The sequence below is a fragment of the Pecten maximus genome, chromosome 18 (genome assembly GCF_902652985.1).
Source record: "Pecten maximus chromosome 18, xPecMax1.1, whole genome shotgun sequence".
NCBI classification, from domain to species: domain Eukaryota; kingdom Metazoa; phylum Mollusca; class Bivalvia; order Pectinida; family Pectinidae; genus Pecten; species Pecten maximus.
Window position 1 is genome coordinate 6,667,260 of NC_047032.1, and position 21,235 is coordinate 6,688,494.

Here is a 21,235-nt window from a genome sequence, read left to right on the forward strand (position 1 = left end):
AAACGGGTGACAGTATAGAGGAAGACTTGATAAACTGGGTGACAATATAGAGAGAGACTTGACAAACTGGGTGACAATATAGAGGGAGACTTGATAAACTGGGTGACAATATAGAGGGCGAGTTGATAAACTGGGTGACAATATAGAGGGAGACTTGATAAACCGGGTGACAATATAGAGAGAGACTTGATAAACCGGGTGACAGTATAGAGGGAGACTTGATAAACTGGGTGACAATATAGAGGGAGACTTGATAAACCGGGTGACAATATAGAGGAAGACTTGATAAACTGGGTGACAATATAGAGGGAGACTTGATAAACCGGGTGACAATATAGAGAGAAACTTGATAAACCGAGTGACAGTATAGAGGGAGATTTGATCAACTGGGTGACAATATAGAGGGAGAGTTGATAAACCGGGTGACAATATAGAGAGAGACTTGATAAACCGAGTGACAGTATAGAGGGAGATTTGATAAACCGAGTGACAGTATAGAGGGAGATTCGATAAACTGGGTGACAATATAGAGGGAGAGTTGATAAACCGGGTGACAATATAGAGGGAGAGTTGATAAACTGGGTGACAATATAGAGAGAGACTTGATAAACTGGGTGACAACATAGAGAGAGACTTGATAAACTGGGTGACAATATAGAGAGAGACTTGATAAACTGGGTGACAGTATAGAGGGAGACTTGATAAACTGGGTGACAATATAGAGGGAGACTTGATAAACTGGGTGACAATATAGAGAGAGACTTGATAAACTGGGTGACAATATAGAGGGAGACTTGATAAACTGGGTGACAATATAGAGAGAGACTTGATAAACCTGGTGACAGTATAGAGGGAGACTTGATAAACTGGGTGACAATATAGAGGGAGACTTGATAAACTGGGTGACAATATAGAGAGAGACTTGATAAACTGGGTGACAACATAGAGAGAGACTTGATAAACTGGGTGACAGTATAGAGGGAGACTTGATAAACTGGGTGACAACATAGAGAGAGACTTGATAAACTGGGTGACAATATAGAGGGAGACTTGATAAACTGGGTGACAATATAGAGGGAGACTTGATAAACCGGGTGACAATATAGAGGAAGACTTGATAAACTGGGTGACAATATAGAGGGAGACTTGATAAACTGGGTGACAATATAGAGGGAGACTTGATAAACCGGGTGACAATATAGAGGAAGACTTGATAAACTGGGTGACAATATAGAGGGAGACTTGATAAACTGGGTGACAATATAGAGGGAGACTTGATAAACTGGGTGACAATATAGAGGAAGACTTGATAAACCGGGTGACAATATAGAGGAAGACTTGATAAACCAGGTGACAATATAGAGGGCGAGTTGATAAACTGGGTGACAATATAGAGGGAGACTTGATAAACCGGGTGACAATATAGAGGGAGTCTTGATAAACCGGGTGGCAATATAGAGAGAGACTTGATAAACTGGGTGACAATATAGAGAGAGACTTGATAAACCGGGTGACAATATAGAGGGCGAGTTGATAAACTGGGTGACAATATAGAGGGAGAGTTGATACACCAGTTGACAATATAGAGGGAGACTTTATAAACCGGGTGACAATATAGAGGGAGACTTGATAAACCAGGTGACAATATAGAGGGAGAGTTGATACACCAGTTGACAATATAGAGGGAGACTTTATAAACTTGGTGACAATATAGAGGAAGACTTGATAAACCAGGTGACAATATAGAGAGAGACTTGATAAACCGGGTGACAATATAGAGGGAGAGTTGATACACCAGTTGACAATATAGAGGGAGACTTGACAAACTGGGTGACAATATAGAGAGAGACTTTATAAACCGGGTGACAATATAGAGGGCGAGTTGATAAACTGGGTGACAATATAGAGAGAGACTTGATAAACTGGGTGACAATATAGAGGGAGACTTGATAAACCGGGTGACAATATAGAGGGCGAGTTGATAAACTGGGTGACAATATAGAGGGCGAGTTGATAAACTGGGTGACAATATAGAGGGCGAGTTGATAAACTGGGTGACAATATAGAGGGAGACTTGATAAACTGGGTGACAATATAGAGGAAGACTTGATAAACCGGGTGACAATATAGAGGAAGACTTGATAAACCAGGTGAGAATATAGAGGGAGACTTGATAAACCGGGTGACAATATAGAGGGCGAGTTGATAAACTGGGTGACAATATAGAGGGAGACTTGATAAACCGGGTGACAATATAGAGAGAGACTTGATAAACCGGATGGCAATATAGAGGGAGAGTTGATACACCAGTTGACAATATAGAGGGAGACTTGATAAACTGGGTGACAATATAGAGAGAGACTTTATAAACCGGGTGACAATATAGAGGGAGAGTTGATACACCAGTTGACAATATAGAGGGAGACTTGATAAACTGGGTGACAATATAGAGGGAGACTTGATAAACCGGGTGACAATATAGAGGGAGACTTGATAAACTGGGTGACAATATAGAGGGAGACTTGATAAACTGGGTGACAATATAGAGGGAGACTTGATAAACTGGGTGACAATATAGAGAGAGACTTGATAAACTGGGTGACAATATAGAGGGAGACTTGATAAACCGGGTGACAGTATAGAGAGAGACTTGATAAACTGGGTGACAATATAGAGAGAGACTTGATCAACAGGATGACAATATAGAGGAAGACTTGACGGAAATCGTTTCTGGATTCTAGAGTAAGGCCACTGAAATTGATTGAGTTAGTAAAACTATGTTGTTTGTAGTTATGTATATCACGCATGAAGAGTTATCTATGTGATGCACATGTCAATTATTCTGACTTCCTGTTAGAGGTCAAAAGGTCAAAGGTTAAGAATTGCCCTGTAGTTTCTCAATCCAGAAAAATCAATCAATGCTAAGGAAATCATGTGTTAGAAATGTTGGATTATCGTAAATAATGTTGCCTTAATTGACCTTATTGACACACTTACTAAATTTTTATTATAGTAAACTGGTAGAAAATTTCGCTTCTATATAAATATTTTGAGAAAAAAAATCTAGATATATATCACTCATTTCATACTACACTGTACAAATGTATTGATAGCAAGACATTTTATTTTACTGTTTTTTCTGCGGTGATATCACAAGGCTGAACTTTACTGAATAATCACAACATTATTATTTTGACATGTCATGGAGAAATGAAAGAAAGAAAATCTACAGTAAAAGATGAAGTTGAGGAAGACATTTTATTAAGGGCAATCATAAACTTTGTTGAATAATTTTATTTGATTTTAATGTACATGTATATTAAATGTTTCATCATCGTGATAAAAAAGCCTAATACATATTTTATTATTTTCGCTTTGATGATTTTATGATTTAAGTAAACACGTGACTATATTTATGTTGTGCAGTACAGTGTACTAATATGATATGTAGGCACCTATTTGCTATCATTTGTTTATTTCTATTTTGTTTGTTGTATACAAAGATATCTGTAATATTTTTTTAATTTGAATTATTTTAATTTAATTTGCATAACTATGAAATTGTGTAATTCTACAAATACAAAGAAGAAATAGTTCTCCAATGTCCATATGAAAAATATTTATTACCGTATTTATCCGGCAATAAGCCCTTGTCTGGTGATAAGTCCACTCATGTCTTATCAAATACTTTTCCTGCATTACGTCCATCCTCATTTTTGAGCTAAAGTTTATGTCATGGCCCCCTGGGTTCATAGGAGGATAACTATGGTATGATGTTTTCTCAAGGAAAACAGTTTTAAAAATATAACCAGTAATCAATTTCATATTGTGTTTTCATTTATTTCAGATATCTATTAACCCTTTCAACCCTAAGAAATGTTAGTGGACTCGACCATTCATTCATCATTTGAAGTTCAATATGATCAGTAGGGGTGAAAGGGTTAAAAATATGTCTATACAGAAATTTCAGATGTACAAGTTTCCAGTATTAATTCATAACAGCTGATTTCTTTACATATTTGATATTTAAAAGTTCAGAAAGAACATGTGGATTAAATTGATTTTAAAATATAATCCTTGGTCAAATGTTACGCATAATATCATTGTCGCAAATATAGACATTTTGCTTTTAATCTCAAATGTATAACCATCTTGTGTATTTTTATTTGTAGTTTCACAAACTATTATCATATTTTTAACGTTTTTTATTAGTTCATTTTCAATGTGATTCAATTCTAAGAAGCTGTAGACCAGTTACTGGTTTACCACCTACATGACTCCGCCTATCGCTAGGTTTCATCTAAAGGACAAAAAAGCCCAAGTTGTAAAAATTATATAGATATTCTATCATTTTTCTTCTTCTTTTTTTTTGTTTTTTTTTTTTTAAAAAAATTTTTTAAAATTTTTTTTAAAAAAAATTTTTAAAATTTAAAAAAAAAAAAAAAATTTTTTAAAATTAAAAAATTTTTTTTTAACAAAAAATTTTTTTTTTAAAAATTTTTTTTTTCCCCAATTTAAAAATTTTTTGGGAAAATTTTAAAAAACCCCCTTTTTGGGAAAAATTAAAAACCCCCCAAAAAAGGGGAAAAAAAAAAATTTTTTTAAAAAAGGGGTTTTAAAAAAATTTCAAAAATTTCCCCTTTTTGGGGGGCCCCCCTTAACCAATTTGGGGCAAAAAGGGGGGGGGAAAATTAAAAATTTTAAAAAAAAAAGGGTTTTTTTAAAAAAAAAAGGGTTTTTTTTTTTAAAAAAAAAAAACTTTAAAATTAAAAAAATTTTTTTTTTAAAAAATTTACAAAAATTTTTAAAAAAATTTTAAAAACCCCCCAAATTTTTAAACCTTTTGGGGGTTTTTTTTTTTTTAAAATTAAAAAATTTTTTTTTTTTTTTTTAAAAAGGTTTTTTTTAAAAAAAATTTTGGTTTAAAAAAATTTGGGTTCAAAAATTTTTAAAAAAAAAATTTAAAAAAAAGGGAAATTTTTTTTTTTTTTTTTCCCCCCCCTTTTTTTTTTTTTTAAAAAAAAAAAAAAACCCCCTTTTCGGTTTTTTTTTTTTCCCTTAAAAAAAAAAACCCCCCCTTTTATTTTAATTTTTTTTTAAAAAAAAAAGGGAAAAAAATTTTTTTTTTTTTAAAAAAGGGGGTTTTTTTTTTTTAAAAAAATTTTTAATTTTTTTTTTTAAAAATTTTATTTTTTTATAAAAATTTTTTAATTTTTTTTTTTTAAAAAAAAATTTGGGGGAAAAAAAAAATTTATTTAAAAAGGAAAAAACCCCGGGGGGCCCCAAAAAAAAAGGGGGGGAAAAAAACCCTTTTTTGGGGGAAAAAAATTTTTTTTTTAAAAAAAAAAGGGGGGGTTTTAAAAAATTTTTTTTCCCCGGGTTTTTTTGGTTTTTTTTTTGGGGGAAAAAAAAAAAAAAAAAAAGGTCCCTTTTAAAAAAAAAAATTTTTTAAAATTTTTTTTTTTTAAAAAAAAATTTTTTAAAAAAAAATTTTTTAAAAAAATTAAAAAAATTTTTTTTAAAACCCTTTAATTTTTTAAAAAAAATTTTTTTTTTTTTTCCCCCCCCAAAATTTTTTTTTTTTTTGGGGGGGGGCCCCAAAAAAATTTTTTTCCCCCAAAAATTTTTTTTTTAAAAAATTTTTTTTTTTAAAAAAAAACCCCAAAAAAAATTTTTTTTTTTTAAAAAAAATTTTTTTTTTAAAAAAAACCCTTAAAAAAAAAAAAAAAATTTTTTTCCCCTTTTTTGGGGAAAATTTTTTTTTTTGGGGGGGGGGGAAAAAAACCCCCCCGGGGGGGGAAAAAATTTTTTTCCCCCCCCTTTTTTTTGGGGAAAAAAAAAAGGGGGTTTTAAAAACCCCTTAAAAAAAAAAAAAAAAAAGGGGGGGTTTTAAAAAAAAAGGGGGGGGGGGGAAAAAAAAAGGGGTTTTTTTTTTTTTTTTTAAAAAAAAAAAAAAAAATTTTTTTTCCAAAAAAGGGGTTTATTTTTTTGGGAAAAAAAAATTTTTTTTTTTTTTTTGGGGGGTTAAAATTTTTTTGGGGTTTTTTTAAAAAAAAAAAAATTTTTTAAAGAAAAAAAATTTTTTTTTTTGGGGAAAAAAATTTTTTTTGAATAAAAAAAAAAAAATTTTTTTTTTTAATTGGGAAAACTTTTTAAAAAAAATTTTTTTTTAAAATTTAAAAAAAAATTTTTTTTTTTTTTTAAAGGTTTGTTTTTTTTTTTTTTTTTTTAAAAAAAAAAAATTTTAAAAAATTTTTTAAAAAATTTTAAATTTTTTAAAAAAAAAAAAGGGGTTTTCCCTTTTTTTTTTAAAAAAAAGGGGTTTTTTGGGTAAATTTTTTCCTTTTTTTGGGTTTCCTTTTTTCCGGGGGGGAAAAAGGGGGTTTTTTAAAAATTTTTTGTTTTTTTTAAAATAAAATTTTTTTAAAAAAATTTGAAAAAAAAAATCAAAAATTTTTTTTTCCCCGTTAAAAAGGAAAAAAAAATTTTTTAAAACCCTTTAAAAAAAATTTTTTGGGCTTTGGGGGGGGGGTTTTTTAAATTTTTGGATTTTTTTTTTTTTCCCCCCCCTTTTTTGGTTTTTAAAACCCCCCTTTTTTAAAAAAAAAAAAAAAAAAACCCCAATTTTTGGATTAAAAAAAAACCTTTTTTTGGGGTTTTAAAAAAAAAAGGGGGAATTCGGAAAAAAAAAAAAAAAAAAATTTTTTTTTTAAAAAACAAAAAAAAAAAGGGGGGGCCCTAAAAGGATTTTTTTTAAAAAAACCCCTTTTTATTTTTTCCCTTTTTTTTTAAAAAATTTTTAATAAAAAAAAAAATTTTTTTGGGGGAAAATTTTCCATTTTTAAAAAAAAAAATTTAAAAAAATTTTTTAAAAAAAAAAAAAATTCTTTTCCCCCTTTAAAATTTTTCCCCCCAAAAATTTTTTTCCCAAAAAACTTAAAAAAATTTTAAAAAAGGGGGGGGTTTTTTCGGGCCTTTTTTGGGTTTAAAAAATAAAAAAAGGGCCAAAAAACAAAAAAAAAAATTTTTTAAAAAAAAAAACCCAAAAATTTAAAAAAAATTTTTTTTTTAAAATTTAATTAAAAAAAAAAACCAAAAAAGGGGGGGGGAAAAAAGGGGTTTGGGGGGTTTTGGAAACCCCCCTTTTTTTGGGGAAAATTTGGGCGGAGGAAAGGAAAAAAAAAAAAAGGGGGAAAAAAATTTTAATGGGGAAAACCTTTTTTTAAAAAAAAATTTTTTTTTAAAACCCGGGGGGGGGAAAAAAAAAAAAGGGGGGGGTTTTAATTTTTGGGGGGCCCCCTTTAAAAAATTCCCAAAAAATTTTTTTTTTTTTAAAAAAAAAAAAAACCCAAAAAATTTTTTTTTTTAAAAAAAAAACCCAACCCCCCCAAAAAAAAGGGAAAAAAAGGAAAAAAAGGGGGGTTTTAAAGGGGAATTTTTTTTTTCCCCAAAAAACCCGGTTTTAAAAAAGGGGGGGGGGGGGCCCCCCCCAAAATTTGGTTTTTTCCCTTCGGGGGGGGGGGTTTTTTTTTTAAAAAAAAATTTTTTAAAAAGGGGAAAAAATTTTTAAAATTTTTTAAAAAATTTTAATTTTTTAAATTTTTTTTTTTTTTTTTTTTGGAACAAAAAAAAAAAAAAAAAAAAATTTAAAAAATTTTTCCCCCCAAAAAAACAAAAAGCCCCCCCCCAAAAAAAAAAAATTTTTCAAAAAAAAACCCCCCCAAAAAAAGGGGGGGGGGGAAAAAACCCCCCAAGGGGGGGGCCCCGGGGGAAAAAATTTTAAAAAAGGGAAAAAGGGGAAAAAAAAAAAACCAAAGGGAAAAATTTCCCCGGAAAAAAAAAAAACCCAAAAAAAAAAAAAAAAAAAAAATTTAAAAACCCCTTTTTTAAAAAAAAAACCCTTTTTTTTAAAAAAAAAAATTTTTTTTTTAAAAAAAAGGGAAAAACCCCCCCTTTTTTTTTAACCAAAAAAAAAAAAAATTTTTTTAAAAACCCAAAAAAGGGGAAAAAAAAAAAAAAAAGGGGGTTTTTTTGGGGGGGGGGGGGAAAAAAGGGGGGGGGGAGGGGGGGGGAAAAAGGGGGGGGGGAAAGGGGGGGAAAAAGGGGGGGGGGGTTTTAAAAAAAAAAAAAAATTTTTCCCCCAAAATAAAATTTTTTAAAAGGGGGTTTTTAAAGCTAAAAAAAAAAAGGGTTTTTAAAATTTTTTTTTTTTTAATTTTTTAAAAAAAAGGGGGAAAAAGAAAAAAAAAAGGAGGGGGGGGGGGGGGGGGGGGGGGCCCCCCCCCCCCCCCCCCCCCCCCCCCCCCAAAAAAAAAAACCCCCCCCCCCCCCCCCAAAAATTTTTCCCTTTTCCCTTTTTAAAAAAAAAAAAAATTTTTTTTGATTTTTTTCCAAAAAAATTTTTCCCCCCCCCCTTTTTTTCCCCCCCCCCTTTTTTTTTTTTTTGGGTTTTTTCCCCCCAAAAAACAAAAAATTAAAACCCCCCCTTTTAAATTGGTTAAAAAAATTTTTTTTAAAAAATTTTTTTTAAAAATTTCAAAAAAAAAAAAATTTTTTTTAAAAAATTTTTTAAAATTTAAAAAAAATTTCAAAAAAAAAAATTTTTTTTCCCTTCCCAAAAATTTTTTTTTTGGGGTTTTTTTAAAAAAAAAAATTTTTTAAAAAAAAAAAAAAATTTTGGGTTAAAAAAAAAAATTTAAAAAACCCCCCCCCTTTTTTTTTTTAAAAAAGGGGGGAAAAAATTTTTTTTTTAAAAAAAAAAAAAAATTTTTTTTTTTTAAAAAAATTTTTTTTGGGTTTTTTAAAAAAATTTTTTTAAGTTTTTTTTTAAAAAAAAAATTTTTGGGGCAAAAAAAGGGGGGGCCCAAAATTTTTCCCCCCAAAAAAAAAAAAAAAATTTTTTAAAAATTTTTTTTAATTTTGAAAAAAATTTTTTTTTTTTTTCCCCCCAAAAAAAAAAACCTTTTTTTTAAAAAAAAAAGGGGGACCAAAAAAAAATTTGGGAAAAAAAATTTTTTTTAAAAAAATTTTTTTTTTTTGGGTTTTTGTCAAAATTTCCCCCTTTTTTTTAAAAAAAAAAACCCCCTTTTTTTAAAAAATTTTAAAAAAAAATTTTTTTTTTTAAACAAAAAAAAAAATTTTTCCGCCCCCTTTTTTTGGGTTTTTTTTCCCCCCAAAAAAAAAAAAAAATTTTTTTTTTGGTTAATTTTCCCCCAATTTTTTTTAAAAAAAAAAAAATTTTTTAAAAAAAAAATTTAAAAAAAAAAATTTTCCCCCCAAAAAAATTTTTAAAAATTTTTTTTTTTTAAAAAAAAATTTTGTTTTTTTTAATTTTTAAAAAAGGGAAAAATTTTTTTTTTTAAAAACTTTTTCCCAAAATTTTTTTTTGGGGTTTCCAAAAAAAACTTTTAAAAAAAAAAATTTTTAAAAAAAATTTTTTTTTTTTTTAAAGTCCCAAAAAAAAAAAAGGGGGGGGAAAAAAAAAAAAAGGGGGGGGGGGGGGAAAAAAAGGGGGGGGGAAAATGGGGAGGGGGGGGAAAAAAAACCCCTTTTTTTAAAAAAAAAAATTTAAGGGGAAAAAATTTTAAAAACCCGAGGGGAAAAAAATTTTTAAAACCCCTTTTTTTTTTTTTAAAAAAAAATTTTTTTTTTTTTTTTTTTTTTTTCCCCCCGGGGGAAAAAAAAAAATTTTTTTAAAAAAAAGGTTTTTAAATTACCAAAAAAAAAAAGGGGAAAAAAAGGGGGAAAAAGGGGAAAAAAAAAGGGGGGTTTTAAAGGGGGGAAAAAAAGGGGGGGGGGGGGGAAAAAAAACAATTTTGAAAAAAAGGGGGGGAAAATTTTTTCTTTTTTTAAAAATTTTTAAAAAAAAACCCCAAAAAAACCCCCTTTTAAAAAAAAAAAAAAAATTTTTTTTTTTTTTTTTTAAAAAAAAGGGTTGAATTTTTTTTTTGGGTTTTTTAAAAAAAAAATTTTTTTCCCTTTTTTTAAAAAAAAAAAAGGGGGAAAATGAAAAAAAAGGGGAAAAAAAATTTTAAAAAAATATTTAAAACCCCAAAAAATTTTTTTTAAAAAATTTTTTTTAAAAAGGAAATTATAATGTCCATTAATTCACAATCCCAAAACGATCAAAACGCGAAAGGTTTTGTTTTTCTGAAGATTTTTTTTTTGTTTTTCAAAAAAAAAGAAAAAAATCCGGTTCCCTTTTCGTCATATAAAAACAATATTTCAATAGCCAAACATTAAAAAAAAAATGGGTTTGACACACTTTTTAACAGAAGCTAAAAAATTTCCCCTTTTTTCTTTGGAAATGTTAGTAAAGACTCATAAGCAAAAAGATTTTCACAACATTGTTATGGCAAGCCCAAAATGGAAAATAAGTCCCTATTTTTTGGGAAAACCTTTAAATTATTTTTAAATCCAAAATGATTTAGGGGTTACCCTAATTCACTTTTTTTATGGATTTTTGGGAATTTTTAAAAAGAAAAATTTTGGATATCCATAAACCCCGGGCCACTACCAGCAGGGTAGGGCAACTCTTTATTGTCTTTTGGAAACCTTTTTGGAAAATTTTTTACAAGTTGGTTTTTTCTGTTATTGTGTTTTTGTTTTGGTAAATTTTAATTTTGATTTTGGGAAAATTTAGAAAATGCATATTTTAAAGAAAAGGGACAGAAAGGGGCCTAGATTGATGAAAAACTCCGGGCCCTTTTTATTTCTTTGGAATTTAATGTCGAATTTTAGGTATTTTTACTTGAATTTTAAATAGGGTTTTTAATCTACATAAATTTGAAAAAAAACTTTTTCTTGAAACAGTATGGAAATTTTTCGTTTCATAGAAAAAAAGTCAGGAATCGTAGATAAAGGAAATTTTTTTTCCCTTTTTTGAATACACTGTCTGACAAAGATAGATTCCCCAAAAGTGTGCCAAAGTTGTGTTATTATAAAGAACTTGCTTTCTTTAGGGGTTTTTTTGGGTTTGTTTTTCCAAAAACACGGGCCCTTCGTCCCCAAAGCTTTCATAAAAAATGATAAAAAACATGATGGTAGGTAAGATAACCGAAAAAAATGAAGCAAGTTTTTAAATTAAAACCGGCTTACCATTTTTATTTAAAAAGACATGCCAAACCCCTCAGCCCCGAAGGGAAAAACCTTTTTTAAAATTTTTTGGGTTCCCCTATACAGTATATGCCCTTTAAAAAATCGAGTAAAAAAATACAAGATTGGGTATAAAGTTCTTTTTATGAAAGATCTAAACCAAAAACAAAAAATACTTTTATCTTTTCGGCTTTTATACTAAATTAAAAATTTAAAAGGTTTTTGGTATTTTAGCTTAATTAATTTTGGTTTAAACCCCCCAAATTTAAACCCTTGGGGAATAAGTTTTTTAAAAAAAACGATGTGACTTTGCCTAGTTGACTTTCCCTTTTTTGGAGACCCCCAAAATTCAACCAAAAAAGTGGCGAAACTTTAAAAATTTAAAAATTAAAATTTATTCCCTTAAACCAAGGGAGGGGGATTTAACGAATAAAAAGGCCCCCAATTTTGTTTAATTTTGTTAAACCCCCTTTTACATTCAATCAAAACTCTGGGCTTTTTTTAACTTTTTTATAAAAACACATTTCCCCAAAAAAAGGGGTTTATATTTTTAAAAAATAGGATCTTTTAAAAAAGATTTTTTAAATTGAATCCCAATTGGGTTTATTTTGGGAAAAAAAACCCCAATTTTCCCATACACCCCCAATTAAAACTTAAATTTTTTTCTTGAAAAAACTTTTGGGGCCCCGTTGGGAATTTTAAAAAAACCCCTCAATTTTTTTTTAAAAAAAATTGAAATTCCCCAAAAAACCCTTTTAATTTCAAATTTTACCCCCATTTTAATTAAAAAACTTTTTATGGTTTAAAAGTAATTTTTTCACCAAAAACGGGGGGTTTTTCCCTTGTTTTCTTTTTCCCCTTCCCCTTTTAACGATCCAAAAACTGAATAAAATTAAAATTTATTTTAATCCAAATTTATTAAAAAAATTTTTTGGGGGGTGGTTTGGTAATAAAATTTTTTTACTTTTCCAATTTATTTAAATTTAAAAAAGGATTAAAATTCCAAAAAGTGCCATTTTCCAAGTTTAAATTTTAATTACCCGGGTTCGCCAAAACATAAGGGTTTTTAACAAATTACTTTTAAATTTTCCTTTCAAAATTTAGGGGAAAAATTTTTTTTTCCCCCCGGGGGGTTTTAGCTTTAAAAAACCCAGGAAATTTGAAGCCGGTTTACAAAACCCAAAATTTTGGGCCTTTTAGAGTTTTAAAAAAAAAGATTTTTAAAATTTGGGAAAAAAGTAGGGAATTTTTGCAAAACACAAAAAAAAATTAATGTTTTTCCAATTAATTTATTTTTGACTTTTAACCAAACGTTTTCCTTTAAAAAATTTTTATTTAACACCCTTGCCCCGGGGGCGTTTTTTCCGGAAATTTCCTTTTTTAAAGAAAATTTAATTAAAGTACGGGTACTTTGGAAAACAAAAACATTAATTTTTTTTGTTTTAAAATTTTTCAACCAATTTAGATATTTTTTAAATTAATTCCCCTTTTTTTTGTAAACCCGGCCCCTTGGGGGTTTTCCGCCAAATAGGAAGAGGGTTTTTTTGCTTTATTTACGGACAAACTTCCATCTTGAAAAAACTTAGGGGGGTTCATTTTGGGTTTAAAGGGGGAACATTTTCAAAATTTAAAAAAAAAAAAAAAATTTAAAAAAAATAGAAAATTAAATGGGGGGGAAAATTTTTTAAAAAACACAGGGGAAAAATAATCCCCAAAAGTATTTTTGTTTGAAATTTTGTACATTATTTTTAACCATTTTTTTTTAAAAAAAATGTATTTTATTTTTCCGTTCCCCCTTCAAAGAAAAGGGGCCCAAAATTTTTAAAGATTAATCAAAATTTTTACCCCCTTTTTAAATTAAAATTTAAACCAAGTTCAAAAAAAAAAAGGGGGGAAAGGTTTTAAAATAAAAAGCGGGCCTTTTGGGTTTTAAAGGGGTTTTTTTTTTTTTTTTTTTTTTTTTTTTTTTTTTTTTTTTTTTTTTTTTTTTTTTTTTTTTTTTTTTTTTTAGTTTTTTTTTTTTTTTTTTTTTTTTTTTTTTTTTTTTTTTTTTTTTTTTTTTTTTTTTTTTTTTTTTTATTTTTTTTTTATAATTTTTTCCCTTGATATTTTGATACATATTTTATAACTCTATAACATTTTCCTTTAAAATTATGTATTTGCAGTTTCATCCATTGCCCAGCTCTCGAAATGGTTTCAAACGTTTATACGAAAATCAATAAATGTACATTACAATTTTATCGCTATTCAAATTCAATGAAATTAACACAAGTAAAAATGAAAATACTGTCGACCGTTGAGTGATTCTTTTGAAATCCTGCCGGACTAATAGACATTATATGATTTTGTGTTTCAAAATTATTCAACCGGCTATTTATGATGGATGTAAATAATTTCCTTAAACAACTTATAAGTGACTCCGTCTATCGTTAGGTTTCCTCTCGCCGAATTTTAAGTCAGTGTTCTGTCGGCTTTAGTTTGTTTTTAGTTTTATCGCCTACAAAAATGTACATTAATCTGCCGGGGTCTTCCCCGAACACCAACTCTGGTTAGGGTGGGGTGTTTACATAGGGGTTAAGGTGTGTTGATAGGGAGTCAGTCTGCAAAATGAAAAAAAAAAATAAAAAATAAAAAATCTAAAAAAATTATCTGAACTTCATTTTTTATGACACAGGGAGTAATCCTCTATATATTATCTTGTGTTTTGAAATTATTGTATATTCTACCATGTTTGCTATGCAACGCCAGTTTTGATTGGTTTAAAACCATGTATTATTTTCCAATAATACACGCTCGTGCCAATAATACACGCTCGTGAGTCACGGCTGTTACAATTTTATATATCTAAAATTCACCAGTTTCATAAAAGGTTACTATAGCCGAGTGGGCTAATGGGTTAGTCTTTCAATACATTTTTATCACGACGCGAGTTCGAATCCTACGGAGGCCCCCTCTTTTTTTCTTTTTTTTTTTTTAATTTTCAAAATCAATGCCATATGATAGATGCTTTTGATCGTAGTACTGTATTGCCTGTATATTTCATCAACAAATAATGCAATACTCAAGAAATAAATTACAGGTTTGGTTTTCTCGGGGTTTCTTTGCTGTTTTTCTATTAGAAAGAGGTCGATCTCAGAACTAAACAGTACATGGTAGAATAGAAATAATCAACTTTGACTCGTGTATTGTTGCAGGATATACAACGAGGACGAGGATATTTTGCAATTTTAATTAATAACTCAGGCCTGCGGCCTTCGTTATTAATTTAATTGCAAAATATCCTCGTCCTCGTTGTATATCCTGCAACAATACACGAATCATCGTTAATTATTTCCTAATTATATTGTTAATGTGCCACTCGAATGTAATTTCATAAGAGTTTAAGGATATATTATGTCAAAATGAAACGTACCCAGCTGGTTATGGATTTTGATTTGCCAGTGATTAATTACACAGAAAAAAAACAAACACACACAACGCAAACACACACAACACAAACACACACACAACACAAACACACACACACAACACAAACACACAAACAAACACACACAACACAAACACACACACAACACAAACACACACAACACAAACACACACAACACAAACACACACACAACACAAACACACACAACACAAACACACACAACACAAACACACACACAACACAAACACACACAACACAAACACACACAACACAACACAAACACACACAACACAAACACACACACACAACACAAACACACAAATACATTTTTCACAGCAACCAAGGCACTGCAATTCGATCAACTGACAAAATTATGTAAAATGTTCAAACCTAAAAAATCAGTAATCGATTTTTCATATAACTTCTTAACATACTTTAAAATTTATTACAACAGGATGTTTAATACCAATACATGTTTAGAATTACAGGCCGTACAGTATCGATTGATTCCATGAAATATAATCATATTTCTTCAAATAACATTAACATCGATGGATAATACCCCCATCATAAATACTACTCCACTACGTGTACGTGGCGCCAAATTTAAAGGCCAAGTCCATCTCAGGCGCACCATCTGCACGTGCAAATACATAACATAAAAAAGTTGAGAGAAGATAATTGGGGATTTTCACAGACGCAAGGCTACAGTCTTCCAACCCTACATATACTCATTCTATGAATGGTTTCCTATCATTCATATCATCAAATTTCAGGAAATGAAATTATAAACAGACAATTAAGGCGCATTTTGTGCGCACTTTATGATAACTATTGTCTTCACAGTTGTAACAATGCGCGACACAGGGGACCGATATCACGTGTTTGCGTATGAATTCCTTACCAACGTGACTATATTGACCAGTGAAAATGTTGCTTACAAACTGTCCATATGTAACCAGCATTTTTACTGGATGCCCGTCGATCGGATTAGAAAAGATTGAAATTTGTTAAGCGTTTTGAAGTTTAGCGTCACTTTTGCTCGAGTCTATGTGTTCAGAAGGTGTGGGCTGTTCCAGTGCTGGATGTGAGTATTTTGTTGAGTCGAATCCATTGTAGATTTTGAATTTTTTCAGCAACATATTTTCATTTTCAGGGTCAAACATTTTATCATATTAGTGTAAATCCATAACGAAAAGTTCTAAGTACTAAGAACTTGAATGTTTAATCTTTGAGAGGAGGGGGGTCCTGTATACTAAGAATTTAAATGTTTAATTACTGGTTGGGGGGGAGTCCTGTATACTAAGAATTTGAACGTTTATTGCGGGTTTTTTTTTGTGGGGGGGGGGGGGATGTTCCTGTATACTAAGAAATTGAATGTTAAATTTACTAGGGGGGGGGGGGGGGGGGGGGGGGTCCTGTATAGTAAGAACTTGAATGTTTTCTGTTTTATTACTCGGGGTTGGTTCTGTATACAAAGAACTCGAATGTTATATTATTGGTGGGAGGGGGGTCCTGTGTAGTAAGAACTTGAATATTTTATTACTCAGGGGGGGGGGGGAGGTTCTGTATAGTAAGAACTTTAATGTTTTATTACTTGTAGGAGGGGGGGTCCTGTATACTGAGAACTTTTATGTTTTATTACTGTTGGGGGGGGGGGGGGGGGATCTTTACCAAGATCTTAAATGTTTTATTACTGATGGGAGGGGGGATCCTGTATGCCAAAAAAATTAATGTTTCATTACTAGTGAGAAGGGGGGGGGGGGGGGAGTCCTGTATACTAAGAGCTTGAATGTTAGTTTTAATGGTGAGAGGGGGGACCTGTATACTAAAATATTTAATATTTTATTACTGGTGGAGGTGGGGTGTCCTGTATACAAAGAACTTTAATGTTTAATTACTGGTTGGGAGGGGGGGGGGCGTTGGTCCTGTATAGTATGGAGATTAATGTTATATTACTGGTGGGGGAGGGGTCCTGTATACTAAGAGCTTGAATGTTTTATTACTTATTATTGGTGGGAAGGGGGGGGTCCTCTTTACTAAGAACTTGAATGTTTTATTACTGCTGGGGGGAGGGGGGGGGGGGTCCTGTATACTAAGAACTTGAATGTTTAATTACTGTTTGGGGGGGGGGGATGTTCCTGTATACTAAGAACTTGAATGATTTATTACTTTATTACTTGGGGGGGGGGGGGGGGTGATGGTTCTGTATAGTAAGAACTAATGTTTTATTACTCGGGGGGAGGGGGGTTGTATAGTAAGAACTTTAATGTTTTATTACTTGGGGGGGGGGGGGTCCTGTATAGTATGGAGATTAATGTTTTATTACTGGTTGGGGGATGGGGGGGGGGGGGTCCTGTATAGTATGGAGATTAATGTTTTATTACTGATGGTGCATTGTAAGAACTTGTATGTTTTATTTCTTGGCGGAGGGGGATGGAGGGGGTTCCTGTATATTAAAAACTTGAATGGTTTATTACTCGGGGGGGGGGGGGGGGTGGTTCTGTATAGTAAGAACTTTATGTTTTATTAATCTTTGGGAGGAGGGGGGTCTTGTATACTAAGAACTTTAATGTTTTATTACTTGGGGGAGGGGGGAGGGGTCCTGTAAAGTAAGAACTTGAATGTTTTATTACTCGGGGGAGGGGGGGGGGTCCTGTTTAGTAAGAACGTTAATGTTAATGTTTTGTTACTCTGGGGGGGGGGGGGGGGGGGGGGGGGTCTGTATAGTAAGAACTTGAATGTTTTATTAATCTTTGGGAGGAGGACGGTCCTGTATACTGAGAACTTTAATGTTTTATTACTTGGGGGAGGGGGGATGGAGAGGGGTCCTGTATATTAAAAACTTGAATGGTTTATTACTCGGGGTGGGGGTGGGGGGTTCTGTATAGCAAGAACTTTAATGTTTTATTACTTGTAGGAGGGGGGGGGGGGGGTCCTGTATAGTAAGATATTGAATGTTTTATTATTCGGGGGGGGGGGGGGGGGTCTGTATACTGAGAACTTGAATGTTTTATTAATCTTTGGGAGGAGGGGGGGTCTTGTATACTAAGAACTTTAATGTTTTATTACTTGGGGGAGGGGGGATGGAGGGGGGTCCTGTATATTAAAAACTTGAATGGTTTATTACTCGGGGTGGGGGTGTGTGGTTATGTATAGCAAGAACTTTAATGTTTTATTACTTGTAGGAGTGGGGGGGGGGGGGGGGCGGGGTCCTGTTTAGTAAGATATTGAACATTTTATTACTCGGGGGGGGGGGGGGGGGGGGGGGTCTGTATACTAAGAACTTGAATGTTTTATTAATCTTTGGGAGGAGGGGGGTCCTGTATACTAAGAGTTTGAATGTTTAATTACTGGTTGGGGGGGGGGGGGGGAGTTATGTATACTAAGAACTTTAATGTTTCATTACTGTTTGGGGGGGGGGGGGGAGGGAGTCCTGTATAGTATGAAGATTAATGTTTTATTACTCTTGGGGTTGGGGAGTTGGGGGTCCTGTATACTAAGAACTGTTTTACTGGTGGGAGGGGGGGGGGGGTCCTGTATAGTAAGAACTTTAATGTTTTATTACTTGTGGGAGGGGGAGTGGTCCTGTACAGTTAGAACTTGAATGTTTTATTACTTGGGGGGGGGGGGATCTCCTGTATAGTAAGAACTTGAATGTTTTATTAATCTTTGGGAGGAGGGGGGTCCTGTATTATAAGAACTTTAATGTTTCATTACTGTTTGGGGGGGAGGGGGTCCTGTATAGTATGAAGATTAATGTTTTATTACTCTTGGGGTTGGGGATGTGGGGGGGGGGGGGGGGGGTCCTGTATACTAAGAACTTTTTTACTGGTGGGAGGGGGTGGGTCCTGTATAGTAAGAACTTTAATGTTTTATTACTTGTGGGAGGGGGGAGGGGTCCTGTATAGTAAGAACTTGAATGTTTTATTACTCGGGTGGGGGGGGGGGGGGGGTGTCCTGTATAGTAAGAACTTTAATGTTTCACTACTGGATGGGATGGTCTTGTATACTAAGAACTTTAATGTTTTATTACTTGGGGGGGGGGGGGGGGGTCTGTATAGTAAGAACTTGAATGTTTTATTAATCTTTGGGAGAAGGGGGGTCCGGTATACTAAGAATTTGAATGTTTAATTACTGGGTTGGGTTGGGTTGGGGGGGGGGGGGGGGGGGGTTCTGTATACTAAGAACTTTAATGTTTCATTACTGTTTGGGGGGGGGGGGGGTCCTGTATAGTATGAAGATTAATGTTTTATTACTCTTGGGGTAGGGGAGTTGGGGGGTCCTGTATACTAAGAACTGTTTTACTGGTGGGAGGGGGGGGGGGGGTCCTGTAAAGTAAGAACTTTAATGTTTTATTACTTGTGGGAGGGCGGTGGGGTCCTGTATACTAAAAGCTTTAATGTTTTATTACTTGTGGGAGTGGGGGGGGGGGGGGTCCTGTATACTAAGAACTTTAATGTTTTATTACTTGTGGGAGGGGGGAGGGGTCCTGTATAGTAAGAACTTGAATGTTTTATTACTCGGGGGGGGGGGGGGGGTCCTGTATACTTAGATCTTGTTTTACTGGTGGTAGGGGGGGGGTCCTGTATAGTAAGAACTTGAATGTTTTATTACTTGGGGGAGGGGGAGATGGAGGGGGGGGTCCTCTATATTAAAAACTTGAATGGTTTATTACTCGGGGTTGGGGGTGGGGGTTCTGTATGGCAAGAACTTTAATGTTTTATTACTTGTAGGAGGGGGGGGGGGGGTTCCTGTATAGTAAGATATTAAACATTTTATTACTCGTGGGTGGTGTCCTGTATACTAAGAACTTTCATGTTTTATTAGTTGTGGGAGTGGGGGGGTTCTGTATACTAAGAACTTTAATGTTTTATTACTTGTGGGAGGGGGGAGGGGTCCTGTATAGTAAGAACTTGAATGTTTTATTGCTCGGGGGGGGGGGGGGGGGGGGTCCTGTATACTTAGAACTTGTTTTACTGGTGGTAGGGGGGGGTCCTGTATAGTAAGAACTTTAATGTTTTATTACTTGGGGGAGGGGGAGGGGGAGGGGAGATGGAGGGGGGGGGGGGTTCCTGTATATTAAAAACTTGAATGGTTTATTACTCGGGGTTGGGGGTGGTGGTTCTGTATGGCAAGAACTTTAATGTTTTATTACTTGTAGGAGGGGGGGGGGGGGGGGTCCTGTATAGTAAGATATTGAACATTTTATTACTCGTGGGGGGGGTCCTGTATCAGGGGTCGAAATTTACTTTTTTCTGCACTTGTCCTTTGGACAAGTAACATTTATATTCACTTGTCCGAATGGAATTACCACTTGTCCCACTTAAAAATTTTCAATTAAGTTAAATAATGTTTTTCAATGTCTGTGTGTCATGCAGTGAAATGATAACATTGCAATGACAACTATATTACTGATATTTATTGGTGTTTTGTCCAAGTTACATAATGAAGAGAGAAAAAATGCTACTGACTGCCTATTTTCGATTTACAGAAACTAAACTAGTCTAAAAAGAATAGAAATAAACTGACTAAAACATGAACATAATTGTAGAAATGCATTAGTGCATAAATATCTGAAATACATTTGCTAAATCTTGCAATGAATAGCAAGCCTGCATCTGTTGCCACTTTAGTCCTTCAAATTAACTTGCAATTTCCTTGTACGCTTTTATTCATATTCCTTTTTTTTCCAATATGCATATTCAATTCAAAGACACCAATGGGGCTGATTGAATATTTTTGAAAAACACAGAAAGTTTAGTTATCATCTGCATTAGTGTTCTGAATTAAACTATTTTCGTTATGAACAAGTCACTTCCAATGTACACTATCCATGTTTTCGTTTCTTTTTAATCATAGGTATAAGGTGAAGTCTTGTGAATGTTGATTTCAGAATATAAATAAACAACATGAAGACAATATTTGTTACTTGTCCCGTCGGACAAGTGTTTTGATACTTTCACTTGTCCGACAGCAATTTAGTCTGGTACCGGACAAGCGGACAAGCCTTAATGTCGACCCCTGCTGTATACTAAGAACTTTAATGTTTTATTACTTGTGGGAGGGGGAGGGGTCCTGTACAGTAAGAACTTGAATGTTTTATTACTCGGGGGGGGGGGGGGGGGGGGGATCTCCTGTATAGTAAGAACTTGAGTGTTTTATTAATCTTTGGGAGGAGAGGGGTCCTGTATTCTAAGAACTTTAATGTGTTATTACTGGGTGGGGGGGGTCCTGTATAGTAAGAACTTGAATGTTTTATTGCTGTTTGGGGTCCTGTATACTAAGAACTTCAATGTGTTATTACTGGGGGGGGGGTCCTGTATACAAAAATCGAATGTTATATTAATGGTGGGAGGGGGGTCCTGTGTAGTAAGAACTTGAAAGTTTATTACTCGGAAGGGGGAGGTCCTGTATACTAAGAACTTGAATGTTTTATTACTGGTGGGGGGGGGTTCTGTATAGTAAGAACTTTAATTTTTTATTACTTGGGGGAGGGGGGGTCCTGTATACTGAGATTTTTAATGTTTTATTACTGGTTGGGGGGTCTGTATAGTATGGAGATTAATGTTTTATTACTCATAGGGGTGGGGAGGGGGTCCTGTATACTTAGAACTTGTTTTACTGGTTGTAGGGTGGGGGGTCCTGTATACTATGAACTTGAATGTTTTAATGCTGTTTGCAGTCCTGTATACTAAGAACTTTAATTTTTAA